Source organism: Haemaphysalis longicornis, unplaced genomic scaffold (genome assembly GCF_048455015.1).
Source record: "Haemaphysalis longicornis isolate Haplotype H1 unplaced genomic scaffold, Haemaphysalis longicornis Haplotype H1 scaffold_12, whole genome shotgun sequence".
Taxonomy (NCBI): domain Eukaryota; kingdom Metazoa; phylum Arthropoda; class Arachnida; order Ixodida; family Ixodidae; genus Haemaphysalis; species Haemaphysalis longicornis.
In genome coordinates, this window is record NW_027526225.1 from 5,718,447 (window position 1) to 5,734,739 (window position 16,293).

The window sequence follows — 16,293 nt, forward strand, 5'->3', positions numbered from 1 at the left end:
TCCCCTGCCTACGTTGACTCTGCGAGATACAGGATCCGTGAAGCTTATGCGGTAACGGCTCTTTCGTTACCACGCCTATTCAAATCGATCACCGGTGATCGATGATTTCTATTGCCTATTTCAACATGTTGTAGTTGTTTCTCGTACACCTAATGCGGCCAGTGGTTAGTCTAGGCACTGCCCTTTTATAATCAGTTGAAATTTTCCCGCTCCGGCGACATTGAGATTTTTTACGGCGTTTTTTGCGAGCTGAGGTGCGTGTGTTTTTAAGGAAGGGGGCGTGGCTGCTGCACTTGAGAAAAAAGGATGCAGATCGTGGTTAGGCTGCATTACCATAATATTTCTTTTGTCAAAAGGCTCCTGGCAAGTCAAATACCAAATAATGCGGTCAGCTTTGTAATCCGACAGCGTTCAGAGGTGATAATTGCTTGAAAATGGCCCCAGCTATTCACTAATGATCTTTGGTCCGGGCAAAGGGCAGCTTTATTCTCCCAAAGCTTATTTCTGATGGTCCCCCGCATGTCTAGCAAGTGTGCCTGCCATTTTCAACCAGTTTCCAGCAGTTTCGGTTTCGTTTTTGCATTGCGAAATTCATACTCGGAGCTACTACGCAGTTACCCAACTACAAGCTCATTTGCCATGGCGCCTCCGTTGCCCGCTACTGCTCCTCAAAACAAGCATTCCGCTCGCGCTTCCACTTTATCTACGCCTTGCTTCTGCGATAAGAGCTTCCGCTGAAAGTCAAACGATAACACCAAGTCGTCGGGTATCAGTTCAGACGAGGAGAACGCTTCCAATCGGCCTTGAACACCGCCAGCTGTTCACCGGCCAGTTTCGGTTTCATACGAGGGTATTTCCGGTGGCCTAGTGTCGCTTCTTAGTAGTACTGTCTATTCTGACGAAGTCTCCAACAGCCTTGTATTTGTTTCTTTTAAAAATTGTTAGGTGGCGCTGCAATGTAGTAGGCTCATAGTGCTGAACTTGCTTCACAGCCCGACGGCGGCTTGGTGAAAGCTTGCTGGGCATGATTCTAGCGCATCGTACCTTATTCCTGCAAGCAGGGCTACCATAGTGAGTCAGAACATGATAATAAACCGCAAATGAAAGTTCTGACTGATAAGTGATCATCAGAACGTCAACAAGCATCCACCAAAGAGTTTGGTTCTCAACTCCAAGCGGATTTTTTAACATCGCTTGCTTGCCTTCAATATTGTGCCGGTCATAATCATTGACAACGTGTTTTTACATCACAGGGAGGCTGATTGAGGCCTTCAATAATGCCTAACAACCAGATTTCTTCTAGCGAACCGTCTAAAATAGCAAAATTTGAAATAGTGGTTGGGCTTCACCACATGGCACGGGCACCACGCGAGCTAACATTTTCTTTGATATCTGACAAATTGTACTGCGCAACTCAGTTTTTTTCTCTAGGACGGGTTTTTGAAATGTCTACCTACAAAATGTATATTCTAGATTTTTTCTACTTTTAGTCGTTTATTATACACAACTTACTTTTTTCTTATTTTCTTCCACACATGGACAAAAAGTTCGAATTCGATAATTTTTTTCGCAATCGTTATTTAGGAAAACATTATTAAAACTGGTGTCATTGGAAAGCGCGTGGAATAATCTGCATTTTATGTCACTGCAATGTGTGCCTAACCAATATGTATAGCACAACAAAAATATTTTGTTAGACCTCTCAAAATTGGTCAATTTCCCGCGGTAACGAAAGAGTTAATGGCCCTGACGCCCCTCCGCTTGCTTGCCTTACTCTGCACACTCACTCCCCGGCGACCGCGGAAGAGGCGGCAGTAGCCCTAGCTTTCACCCTCAGGCCGCTCCCCTCCATCGTAATCTCCGATTCCAAAACGGCCGTTCAAAATTTCGCCAAAGGAATGATCTCGCCTTTGGCCCTCAAAATCCTTCTTAGAAATTCTCGCACCACCTCAGTCGAGCTGGTATGGACTCCGGCCCATACGGGTGTGGGGGGGAACGGGGCAGCACTCAGGGCCGCTCGAGAGCTCACCGTCCGAGCTGGTCCTGGCCTTGAGCCCTTCCACGGAGTCCTATCAGCCCGCGACAGACTTGTTACCTTCCACGACATAACCTCACACCGCCTCTCCCGCCGCCAACTACCCCCAGCCGCTCCGACCTTCTCCAATGACGAGGAACGCCTATGGCGACTCACCCAGACACACGCACTCCCCTACCGATATCGACTTCACCTAATCTACCCTTAACGGTAACTTTTGCGCGCTCGATACGGGGACACAGAAAAAGATGACACGAAGGCAAGCGCAGACTAACCTGTGCTTGTCTTCGTGTCATCTTTTTCTGTGTCCCCGTATCGAGTGCGCAAACGTTACCGTTAAGATGTCAAACCAACTAGCCCGCCTTTCCGTGTTATTACAGTTTATTTCTAGTTTTTCGGGCTCTCTTTCTATGTACCCTCAAGTGAACGTTACAGATCCCTCGGTTATCGTCCCTATGATTGCAGTATGGGAGTGCAAAGCGCGCATTCTGGGGTGGCACATTAGAGACAAGACTTGCTCGGACGACAGGATGGTTGCCAGTGTCGGTTGGCCATTGCCGGAGGGTGTGCACTATCCTCCGGTCAGAGTGCTGGAGGTAGTGTCGGTTCCTCAAGGACTGTCTTCGAGTGACCAGTTCACAGGCAGCGGGTACATATAGGCACTGCTATGTACCTAAGCTGCCTGTGTATATATGCACTGCTATATATACACAGGCAGCGGGTACATATAGACATAAGCTATATAGGCACTGCTCGCCTTGTGTTTATGTCACGTAATTGAGAAGCTGCTGCTACAATGGTCACCTGAATGCACGTGTTCTAAATTCGAAATAGAGCAATCGGGGTGGAAAACACGTCAGTATTTCACCCATTCTCATTGTTCGTCACAAGTGGCTGCTGGAGCGAGAAGCTCGCTGCTCCAGCAGCGCTCAACATCGTGGATGCCAAGTCGAATAGTAAGCGGCTGCTTACCGCAGCACTGTTCGCAACTCAACACGTGCAATGTCTACACATACATTAGGAGTGTAAATCACAATGAGAGCACATCAATTGATGCCCACTTCTTAACACAGGCAATGAAGTATGTTTGAAGGGTTAATTAGTGATCTCTACCAGAAAAAGGTGTCTGCACTGGTTGATGTATGACATGTCGGTTGAGTGGACGCATGGAAGCACACATATGATACACATCGCTGCACTGAAACGGGTCAATGCATATAATACTTTTCTTGTTACGCAAGAGCCACAATCTGATCATATGTTCAGCATGAAATTTATTATCTTGCCAAATATTCACTAGATGAAATTATTCCCACACATGGGAGGATCGATTGAAACCAACCTTGTTACCCCTTCCCAAAGGCTTGGGGGATTGTTGTTAACATTGTGCTTCTGCATTTTCTCCAGTGGAGTAGACAACAGCTAAAACCTACCGTATTTATCCTATTTCCTGCATAAGGAGGTAGATAGCCAAATAGAAGCTAAACAGAATCAAATTAAAAATAAAACACCGAAGCAACTTTTCTTGTCCTTACTGCTGTATCCTAAGTCAGATCTGGCTCAGAGAGCTAAACAGACGCACTGCTGAATTATGCAGAGCAAATGAAACGAGCAATAAGACACTGAAGAAGGTTTATTAGATGCGACGCATCTCTTGCTCTGGGTATGTCCCTCCTGCGTCGTCGGCGTCCGCACACCACCTGCGCATGTGCAACTCTCCCCCGTTCGTCTCTCCGACAGCTGGCGCGACAGTCTCACTTCGTCTCATTATCATAAACAACAACAGCTGCGCGCGCGCGCTTCGCTCCGCTCGCGTCTGCTCCGGCGCGCAAGTGCGCGCATGCGCGACTCTCCTCCGCTGTCTTCTCTCCTTCAGGCGCTGTGAATATAAAACGGGTAGCGCGCTGCGGCGGTTCAGTCAGCGCTCGCTCTCGTTCGACTCCGCGTGACTTTGCTTGACGACTCCGTGCTTGACTTGATTCTTCCGATGAAGACGTGATGGAAGCGACGGTCCCTTCAGCGAGTGGGCTGACACAATCCAATACCAGCGTCAGCGCAAACGCTCAATGCAACGTTACGACCAATTGAACCCCCCTATGCGTCGCATCACATCAGGGTTACCTCGCGGGAAGATGGGCGTAATTTTTGTTCTTAACGCTCTATAAGAGCACAACTTGGCTCACCCAGCTACATGGGCACACAGTGTTCAGTTACGTGCTTTCACGTAGGCATTTAATTTGCAACTTTGTTTCTGCATCCCATACGTGCATAATTGTCCAAACAATGTAAAAAACAGGCGGCGTGGTCGCAACTCTGAGTGGTCGTAGCTGGCCGTTACGTGCTACAATATGAAGGTGTTCTTGGAGTCGCTGAGACTTGGCGATTCTCGTAGGTCAAACCTTGATGCTTGGTGCGATGTTCAGCAGCAGAAACCGAGCAAGAACGAGAGCCGATGTGAGATGCATCTACATCCTGTGGCCCCCTAGCGGCCTCCCAAGCAGCATAGGCCGATAGCCAATCATTGGACGCCCCTTGGCTTCCCTTTGGCTTCCGATAGCTTGGCCACACGCCGGCCTGTACGCAAAAGCCATTCGTGGACAACGCGCGCTATACGACCGGCCTTGAGGACACGCATTGGCCGGTGTGCGAAAAATAGCACTGGACAGCGCGCTCGTTCAGACGTAATTTTTGATCATAAAATTTTATGAAGACTAGTAGCCTATATGCGACGCAGGTATTTATGAGTGCCTTTACACACGTCTTGGCATGTTCTTGTTAGTTGAATGACCACTCAAGTTCACTCAAAATATTACTGAAGTTGCCGTGTTTTTGAATTGTTTGCACGCGCAGCGCACAACAAAAAGTAGTTCCAAATCATTTTCAAGCTTGTGTCAAGTATCACGTTTAAATAAAAAGTATTGGCAGGTGTAAATGCCCACAGCCTTACCTGTTGTTGCATACCGCTGCATGAAGACTCACTGTAGAGCACTCGTGTGCGTTATTTTGCGTGTATACATGCGCACCCGGCGCGCAAGCAGCACCACTCGAGGGCAGCACTGCGGTCGTTGCCCGCGGCGGTTCCCCAACATGGCGGATTACAACGGTTAGAGCGCGGTGAACAGGCCAAAACGCAGCAAAAAGTAGTTACCTACAGAGCCACAGCACCGTGCCGCGAAACAAAGCGTTCTTAAACTAAAGTGCAGCTTATTCAAAACAGCGTGAGAGAGAGAGTGTTAAAGGGGTCGTGAAGAGATTTTCAAACAAACTGTGTTGTGTGTGCGCTTATAACCGTGGAACCTTGATAAACAAACAATGCATACCCGTTTCGTCGTCCGATATCGGGAAATAGGTAAATAAATGCAGTTACGGTTTCACCGAGGCTTTCCTCCTCAACTCGTGAAGTGACGTTTCAGTAAGTCAGTAAGCAGCCAATCACAGTTCTCCCTCGTCTGCACAATATGTCGGCATAGGGCGGGCTTGCAAAGGGTCAGATAAAGCTACAACATCGGCGCCATGATGAAACTCGCCCTGCAACTGAACGGGAGACGTCTGATCTCTGATACGACTGATCAACATGGTCGAACTTTCAGTCAACACCGGCGAGTGGCGCAGGCAGAAGTAACCACGTTTAATCTAAACTGGGCATTCGTAAACTGTTTACGCTGCTTTCCACGAGTCTAAACTGTCGTTTTGCTAGCCGATATTCTTGCACAAGTTTGCCGACGTCTGTCTCACGTAGCCTGTAATGTGAGTTGCGCGAACGTGAAACTTCTGATCTGACGAGATACATGACCGAACGCTTAAAATGAGAGTTTATTACCTAAACACGTTTATCGAAGGAACTTAGAGTAGTCGGAACTTAAAACCCACTCATTATTCACTCATCAAGCGCAAAAATAACTAGCGAGAACGATACAGCGCCGAGTCGCCGAGTCCCAACATCACGCAGTTCGACGATTGCTTTCCTGTTTCCTGCAATAAACAATGCTGTTAACGCTGTTTTGTTGAATGTATACGCTCCGCTTTGGCTTACTGCAGAAGCGCTCAACAGTAAGTTGGCGGTTAAAGCTCTGGGTAGATTAGAATTTATGAAAACACGACAGACTTCTGGGTTACAAATGCGAAGAGGCTTTTATGCAGCAGTTTTTCGGCGCGCGCGCTTCCCACGGCGATAGTGTAGTGGATAAAGTGTCCGACTAGGCTGGCCGTAACGTTGGGCTGGCCCGGAGGCCGCAAGTTCGAATCGCACACGGGGCACTTTTTTTTTTTTTCCTTGAGCGGTCTTGGGCCATTTCATACAAAAAGATAAAATTCCGATGAGAATTCGGCAAAAGAATGTGAAATTCGGCAGGTAAACTGGCTACAAACTGTACAAACACCCAGTAGGTCTGAGTTCTGCTGCAATGGTTGCCAGACAACTGAAGCGGTCACGACACCGCTCACGTGGATAGAAAACTGTTTTTGTTGGCAACGAATAAAGGAGGCATTATTTTTAAAATATTGGGTTTGCAGATTTGCAGAATATTATACACAAAGAACATTGAACTGCGTTGAACTCTGGAATGTACTTCACATGACGTCATTCTAGTTGCGCTGCCGACCGCCCGTGCGCGCATAGTCGCTTGCGATGCGCCTCAAAACGAGAATTTCAACGGCGCCTCCTAAATTCCAGAAGCAATGAATTGTGAAAATATTTGGGATTTATGTTCTTAAAAGGTCGTTCAAGCAGACAAAATTAATCAAAGACAAATGCATTTTCTCTTCACGACCCCTTTAAAGGTTCAGTAGGAATTGGTCATTTGTGTGTCCTAACGCAACGGTGAACGTCGGACTACTTCAGCGTTGTGCCTTTGCGCGTTCTTTGAACCCGCGGCGGGGCCGGTGGACGGACGCGTTGCACCGACGGCTCCGTCTCTTTTGTGGCATTGAAACTGCGGTAGTACTCCTGTACGTGTCTGTGAGGTGTGTTTTGGTGTCGGTGGCTGTGTGAAGTATACCTGACTGGTGTAATAACATCGTTTGCCTGCTACGGCCGCCGCTGAAAACGTAAGTCACCATTTCATTTTTTCGCGGTGCGGGAGTGCTCGCGCTCGTTCCCGCCAAAACTTCAGCTGTCGTTCACGAGTGCTGGCGCTCGCGAACGACAGCACTTGCGAAGAAAAAAGTGGTCACATACATGTGCTTCCAATTGTGGGATCTTCTTCTTCTTCTTGTTCGAACGGCCACATGTTCACGCCGCTCTGCAAATTGTTTGGTTTCTTCCGTGCCAACGCTTCCCTTGACGCCAGTTTTGGAATTCAAACCCCGATTTCATCCTCCCGCACCCCTGGACAGCGTAAATTCGGCGACGGCAAGTCTCTTTTCTCGCCTTTTGGCCCATTTTCTCATCTACGTGCGCTAAGCCTAACGTGACCCCGGGGCGCCCATATAGCGGCGGCCAGGGCGCGAGCCCTTTCGCCTTCTTCGAGCACCTGTCCTAACGCCGGCTTTCTCCTCACGAAGATGGGCGACGATTGGGTCACAGTCTCCTACAGACGAGAGAAAGATGCCACCAGCTCTACAATCATCGCAAAGTTAACCGACGGAACCGACTTAGAATCTGTCCCACGCGGACTTCTCGCCACTGCTGTCATGAATGCTGCGGGACTGAACTCGGCGGAACGACGTGACACCTACTTCAAACCTCGCCCCAGACAAAACCTGACGGTGATCGACACCTACCGCAAGTCCGCCAAGGATAAAATTCTAGACATCAAGCAAGTGTCTCTAGAGGACGGTCCACATCCGTTTTCGGCTTACACAGCCACGCCGGAGAACTCTTGCAAGGGTGTCGTACATGGAATCTCCGCTGAAACAACCGAACAAGAGCTTCGGCAACACCTGGAATCAGAACAAACCCGCATTCTGTTCGCCCGTCCCATGGGTCGGTCCAACACCATCCTTGTGACATTTGAAGGCCTAAGGGTGCCCCACTACGTGCTATTTCACCGTACCGCCATGCGCTGCTATCCTCATCGCCCAAGAAGCATACTATGCCTGAATTGCATGGTTATCGGACACAAATCCGAAGTATGTCCCAAAAAAGGCATTACTGTCACCTGTCCCAACTGCGGAGGCATCTTTGCAGCCAACCTGGGGCTGGAGGTGGCCCACTCTTGCGAACACGCTGCTACAACTGCAACGGTGAACATCCTGCTACAGACCCCGACTGCAAAGCGAGAACTTCCGCGGACGAGAATGCAAGAAGACTGGCAAACACACGTCGAAAGCGCCTTATCGCCGCTAATAATGCCCGCGAAATAGAAGATAAACCAGCCCGGACTCATGAATTTTTGGGAAAATGGCTCAAGCATCCCCCGGACTCACGGCGAAGAAGTCCTAGCCTTTCGCGCAGGAACGCAAAGCACGACGCACAAGAACCTCGCCTGCCACGACGTGTCCAACTGCAGCAGCCACCAGGAGGTGCAGTCAGCGGTAACTTCCAAAGAACTGCAGTTGATCAACCGGTGAGACCCCCCCCCGATGTGCCTCATCTGAAGCAAGCCGAGAGACGAACACTTGTGGAGCATCCAAAGAAAATACGGGTACCCCCCACCAGACCATCACTTCCTTACTCCCCTCCCCTACAGGGCAACAACCAAAACAAGCGGACCACACACATCACACCAATAACAGCCACCAAAACATACAAGCAAGCATTAGGACTAGACACAAACTCGCACCCCCTATTAACGAATGAGCCAGTCCAAGAAACCGACGAATGTGTACCGCCACCCATTCAAATGGAAACTGATGCATCGAGCGGATCACCCGTCCCCCCCATAAGCGATGTTTTCACCATGCTCCAAGAACTACGCTCGGAAATGAACGCTGTAAAAGAGGAGCAGTTGCGCACAGTTGAGGCAATTATAGAGGCAACCCATCGTCGCCTAATCGAGACTACAATAGACACCATTGCACTGCGCGTAATAGATACTGTAGTCGCCAGGCTCTCCGAACGTTTCGAAGAACGCATAAGTGACATTGAGGCCCGTATAGGTATCATGCCTAAGAGACGAGCCGTTGAATCGTCTGCGCCAGAAGCCAGTCACTCACCCAATGATGAGGGACCAGGACTGTGCCACCGATACACAGCAAAGCGCGCAAGAAACTACGCCCACGACAACAGCAAGTCCTGTCATAATCAGAGGTTCCCACCCGAAAGATCTCGCAGTACCACGACAGCCCCTCCCTAGACCAACCCTGACCATACTGCAATGGAACTGTCGCGGCCTCAAGCGTAAAAGGAATCTGCTGGCAAAATATCTGGATACATTAAAGAAAAAACCACAGATTATACTCCTGCAAGAAACAAGGGGGGAATTTGGAATCTCAGGTTACGAAACCTTCTCCCAGAAGAGTATCGTACAAAAGACGCGGAAAGGCAATCGGGAAGAAAAAAGCGCCCCCACAATGTGTGTCACGCTGGTACACAAATCACTGGCAGCCATTCAGCACGACTCAACGCACTGCAACAACGAAAGACAAGAACATGTCACCGTAGAAGTACACCCGGGATTTTCAGATCGCCATGTAATCCTAGTTAACGCATATTGGCTCCCAGGAGGATCGCATCACAGCCCCAAGAATTGGCTTCATGGGTTGCTACAGAAGCATAGAGACAAAGACGTAGTCATTGCAGGAGATTTGAACAGCCCGCACGTCGCATGGGGCTACACCTCAACATCAAAATCCGGGCGACTCTTGGAACATGCCATGGAACAGCACCGAATGACTCTTACAAATGACCTAATGCTGCCCACCAGGTACGGGAACAGTGTGCAGAGAGACTCTAATCCCGATCTTACCTGGCACAAGGGACAAGGAGAAATCTCATGGAGCAACACTTTAGAAACTTTAGGCAGCGATCACTGCGTACTTCTTGCGGATTTAGACCTGGGAACGACAGCAAAGAGGAATACGGCCAAAATAAAACACACTGACTGGGATAAATTCCGAGAGGCCATAGGAAACGCACAGACAGTGAACATTCCCTTGTGCGACTGGACCCAACTGGTCCTAGAGGCTCAAGAAAAGCACACTACGACTTGCCCTGCTGACTTCAAGGAGGCCGTTCCAGACCGGCACTTGTTAAACCTTCTCGCAAAGCAAAGGAAACTAAAGAAGAAGTGGAGCAGGGACAAAAGAGACAAACAACTCAAAAAGATCGTGCAAAACATTACAGAGGATATGGTGCGCTACGCAAATGAACTGGCCTCGAAACAGTGGATGGATTTCTGCCACACTAAAATCAACAGATCACTAGACACGAAGCAAGCGTGGCAAATCCTGCGTAGCTTGCTGGGACAAGCCAGGCCTAGGCACACAACGAAGAAGATCCAGATGGCCATGGGGCTTTCAGACGAAGACTTCTCTAAGGAGTTCCACCGAACGATACACCCTGACAGCTACAAACCAGAAACTCTAGCCGATTACATTCCTGGTCCTGGGGAATCATTGGAGGAAGGTATCAACGCACCGTTCTCCAGGCAAGAATTGGACAACTGTTTAAGTAATATAAAGAAAAACACGGCACCGGGAAAGGACCGAATCACATACAAACTTATCAAAAATTTGCCAGAAAACGCTATGAATGAACTACTTCGGTACATAAACGAAGCGTGGATATCCGGCGTTCTTCCCAAAGAATGGAAAGAGACAATAATGACACCCATACCAAAACCGGGGAAACCACCCAATCGCCTTGAGCATCTCCGCCCAATATCCCTAACGTCATGCTGTGGCAAACTCGCGGAGATGATGATTCTAGAGTGCCTTACGTGGATGATAAACATCAAGGCAGTGCTGCACCAAGACATGACAGGATTTAGGCGGCACGTGTCGACTCAAGACTGCATGCTCCGCCTCAAGCACGATATTTACGACTCCCCCAGCAGCGCACAACTAAGGACAATTGTAGCGCTCGATATCTACAAGGCATTCGACAACGCAAGTCATAAAGCCATCTTAGAAAAGCTCCAGAGTATACAATGCGGTGAGCGATTATATAATTACATACGGAACTTTTTAAGCGACAGAACAACGGAGGTCCTTGTAGACGGCCGCTTGGTAGGCCCTTTCAAACCAAGTAAAGGAGTGCCGCAAGGCTCTATTCTTTCCCCAACTCTTTTTAACATAGTCCTCAAAGACCTGCCCGCCAAACTAGACCCCATCACCGACGTTCACTTCAACATATATGCTGATGATCTGACTTTGTGGTGCTGTCAGGGTTCCCCCGGGCACCAGGAGCATCAACTACAGCAAGCGATTGATGTCGTCACCGCATACATGAAAGACGTTGGTCTCAGCTGCTCCCCCTCTAAGACCGAATACATCGTCGTGGAGGATGGTCCAGCCGGCCGCTCTGACCATAACCGCAATTTAATCAAATTAACACTAGACGGCACAAACATAGCAAGGAAAGAAGAAATTCGAGTGCTCGGCTTTTGGCTTCACCAACAAGGCAAAGCGGACACTTGGGTTAAAAAAATCACGACACAGATCAATCAGATCACGCACATGATGAAACGGATTTCAAGGAAGCGACATGGGGTAAAAGAACATGAACTACTACGAATTTTCGAGGCGTTCATCATTCCGCGCATCATGTTCGCAGCCCCTTACATGCGGCTAACACGCACTCAGATAGAAAAATTAGAAACGCAACTGCGCAAACCTATTCGTGTTGCCTTGGGACTCCCGAATTACACCCCACTACATGAGATTCGACGAATGGGAGTTCACACTCCAATATCACTCCGCATAGACAGCCACAAAGAAGCGCAAGAGTCTCGGCTGCGCGCCTCTAGACAGGGACGAGCTATACTCCGTTCCCTAGGGGCACAAATCGAGGAACCAGAAGGCTACATTACAGAACGCCCTCCTTGGGAACACCTGCCAAGCCTGACTGTACATCCTATCCCCCGCCACATGAGTGTGGAAAACGACCACGAGCGCAGAGCCCACAGAGCGCGTGCCACCCGCCATTTAGTGGCGCAGAAGATAGACCAGGGTTACACTCCGGTCTACACCGACGCCGCCGTATCAGACGACGGTATAGTTGCTACCGCCGCGTACTACGGGAACGGACAAAGTACTCGTCGCTTCCTAGGAATTAGTGATCCCGGTCATGCCGAAGCGTTAGCCATAGCAGATGCCATCACGAACTTCACCGGCCGACGGAAACTGCTTATACTGACTGACAGCCAGGATGCGATCCGCCTCTTCTGCCGCAATAAAATAGCCACGCACATTCGCAACATTCTCGAAGTGCATCTAACCTCCCAACCAGAGCTTTCGGTTGAACTCCGCTGGATCCCAGGTCATCAAGGGATACCAGGAAATGTGGCGGCTCACCAACTCGCGCGCGAAACTCTCTTCCGCGAGTCTGAGCCTCCAATTGCGCTGCCGGAGGAATACGACCGCCACACCAGCCGCGTCGAAGAAAGACAAGCCAGGCACCAAAAGTTGGTAGACCTTCGCACCGATCAAGACACACACTGCGTTCCTCCCATCTCTTGGCCGCGATCGAAGACAAGTTGCATCCGCCGAGCTCAAGCAGGTGTCCTACGCACCCCACATATCATGCACTACATAGAAAATAAACCTGGCCACCCTAGCTGCCCACGCTGCGGTCACGGGTACCCTAACAACCAGCATTACATGTGGGACTGCTTAGAGATTATACAGACAAGAAACATATACACAGACTCCCTTTCCCCTACTCCTGGCACTTGGGCGGAGTGGCTTGACCCCCCAGAGGATCCCCAAAAACAACTCAAACTCGCTCTTCGCAAGCGGACGAAAAGCGCCGGCCGGTACGCGCCCTCAGTCCGACAATTGACCACCTCCTCATTACGACTGACAGAAGAGGAGCACTGGGAGGCCCTCCTCCAACACATTGAGGCAGTTCTTGGGGGCGACTGGTAACAGCAGCTCCTTCCCCCAGCAACGCAGAAGCCTTTATAGAAGGGCAAATAAAGATGTTTTCCTCTCTCTCTCTCTCTCTTCCAATTGTGTGACGCCAGTTCTAGCTATCCTTTTTCCGGCTTTGTGTTTTCCGAACAAGCAGCCGTGCTCCCACTGCAGGTTCACGGCGTTCAGCATGCGTTGAAGCAAGACTCGTGTGCAGTATAAGAGTTGCGGATGTATTAAGCTGGCTTAATTAAACTCTAGCTATTAATGAAGCTTTCGTTTCATTATTTTCGTGAGCAACGTAAAGGTATTGTCGAGCGACAAAGTAATTACACTACCGCTGGGCTTCTCCGTCGGTTCCGTTCGCGTCTTGCGCGTCTGACGGGGCAGAAGTGAGCGAAGGCACAACAAAATTTCACGGAACCACTGGCGTGTTGCTTTGTCTATTGGACTTTTTATATTACCTTGCGCGACTGCAATACGAGTGAAGCCCATTTTCGGTGAAATTCCGGACTGTTTTCTCAAGAACGAGCCAAGTAACTGCTACCGTAAAACGCAGTATTGAAAAATGAATAGTGCAGTACGTTTTATGTTTCATAGCGAGTGTTAACAAGCTAGAACTTTAGGCTGAATATTTTCACACGGACATGTGGTAAGGCTTGTATAGGTGCTGTATTTAGTAAGCAGCGTGAATTTAGCATTATAGTGAACTATTTTTTTTTACTTATTACAGGCGCTACGACGCACAGGTGTTTCCCGTGGACAAGTGGCGGGTGCAGCAGTGACAAGCTTTCCAAGCTGGGCTATTCTACAATAGTGCTGTTCAACAACATATTGTGATCTTGGCACGTCGGCGAATTACCGGGAATGAGGGTCCTGTTTTCATTTACCTGAATGCTTCTGTTTTGTAGGCATCTCAAGCAGTTAAACGAATGATAATCGGTTCGCGCTTCATGAGCAGCGCTTTTTAAAATTTTTTCTCGACTGTTGTGTTTGTGTTTGCTTTCATGTTTGTGTTCGTATTCTTCCCACTGTTAAGCCAGGTTTCTCGTATATTTGATGTGCATAATAAAAAAGCTACACAGAGAGACCCGGTGTGTTGTGTTGCTCAATTGTTTTTGGCAAGTCACTTATCTATAATTGCTTCGCAAAGTTGATGCAGTTTGCTTATTGTGCCTCGCGGTCCCATTTCTGTTTTATACATGCCATTGTACAGGAAATTATTTAACGAGTGCGCATTAAATAAATAATGCGCACTCGTTTAATAATTTCCTGTATACTGGCATGTATAAAGCAGAAATCGGGCCGCGAGGCAACTAATAAAATAAGCATTGGTCATAAGGACTGGCCACAAAGCCAAAAATGTGCATGAAAATAGAGTGGGGTCCACCCATTGGCATTATCATGGCAAGATACTTCGCCAAGCGTTGTCCAATATTGGCCTTCCAGGGCTTGGCCAATTGTTGGCTTGTCACCTTTCCCAAGCGCCAGCCAATGATGGCGGCCGAGGTATTGCCAAGCTCGGACACATTGGACACTGATGATTTGCCATGCTTGGGCTTGGCAATTTCTGCTGCTTGGGCTTTTCCCCCGACGAACGAGACGCACAGTGCACGAAACGCATCCGAGGTGACGAACGACATCGATCCCGGACTGGTGGAGATGACCACTACAACCGGAACGAACAGCGCACGGAACGCACCCGAGCTGGTACGCACGACAACCCTCGCACCCGCTGTTCCAGTCCGGGTAGTGCCAACAAATGACATCGAACCCGGTCTGGTAGAGCTGACAACGGTGAACGAAACGAACAGCGCACGGAACGCGACCGAGCTAGCACGCACGGCGAAAACGCTATTCATCACATCCTCCGCTCCCGCTGCTGCAGCCCGAGTCCAGCTGACGAACGACACCACACTCGTGCAGGTAGATCCGTCTACAGGCAACGACGTACTCAGCGCACGCGGCACGTCCGAGCCGGAACGTACTACCCCGGCGAACGCTGCTCCCATCGAGACTCATCCAACAAACGCCGCCATCGTACAGGAAGATGCAGCCGCGAGCATGCGGGCACCAGGCGAACGAGACGCCATCGAGCCTGCTTGCACGAGAGGAATGCCGACCGCAGCATTTTCGAACCAACCGGCAAGCGACGAGAGCTTGAGCGACGTCAAGGACATGGCGAGAACGACAACGAACGAGCTCGATTCAGACGAAGGCGAATGAAATACCGAGGAAGCCACGCCTACGACGCCAAAAATTGTGAGACCGAACCAATATTCTTACACCGTGGACCGAACGAACGAAACGAACTACGCCCACTTTCCCATCACAATGGCTTCACGGTCGTCTTGTTATAGCGGAATAAAATATGGCTTGTTTCTTCGCGCCCACAGTTGATTTTGCAAGGCAGGACACCCCATGCGGCGTCGCGACCTCCACCGTGCGCGTGCGTCGCCGCGGTATGTGTTTGCAGGGCGTCACTACGTTCGAAACGGTCGCACAGAACACTACGTTGCCCGTTAATATCACGGCCGATTTCTGAAAGGCACGGATGAATTTTCGCCGCAGGTTTCCTTTTCACCCTTGGTTTACACAGCCCGTGCACTGTATCCAACCATTGCGGCGACGAACCGCCCCTTTCTTCCACCCCGCGTTTACGACGCTTGATTTAACGGTGATGATGGCTGTGTAAAATATTGTACCGACTACATTTTCTTAACAATGAGTGCACACGCAAAAAAGAAGAAATAATTGCACTGCGACGAGCCATAACAGACGGCCAATATCTTTCCCCAAGCAGAAGACGACTAAGCGACGTGCAGCGATCGAATTCGAACAATTCAGACCCAAAAATCATATCCGCGTTGTTTATGCGTTTATTTCTGTTGTCAACAGTAAAGCAGTCACGGATAGCTTTGAGTTAAATATAAAATACGCCCGAAATAGTTTGTACCAAGAATAACCTTTGTTTGAGTAAGCCATTTTTTTCTTACTCCTGAGCAAGTTTTCAAAGAGGGCGACTTTTTCTTTTTCCTTTAAAAATCATTCATTCTTGGGAATGAAACATATTTAAAAGACTTTATAATCAAATGTTTATACTGTCAGCCGCTCATATGGGTATAAGCAGCTGCAATATAACGAACTATTTTGTGTAACCGCGGAGAGTCAGGTAGCAGCCACACAACGCCACACAATGCTACGCTCTTACCCTGCCATCAACTACAGTTGCATGTGTGCGTACACGTGCACGTGTGTAGACACAGCGTTCGCGACGGCGTTCGCACACATCGAACTGGCGCAAC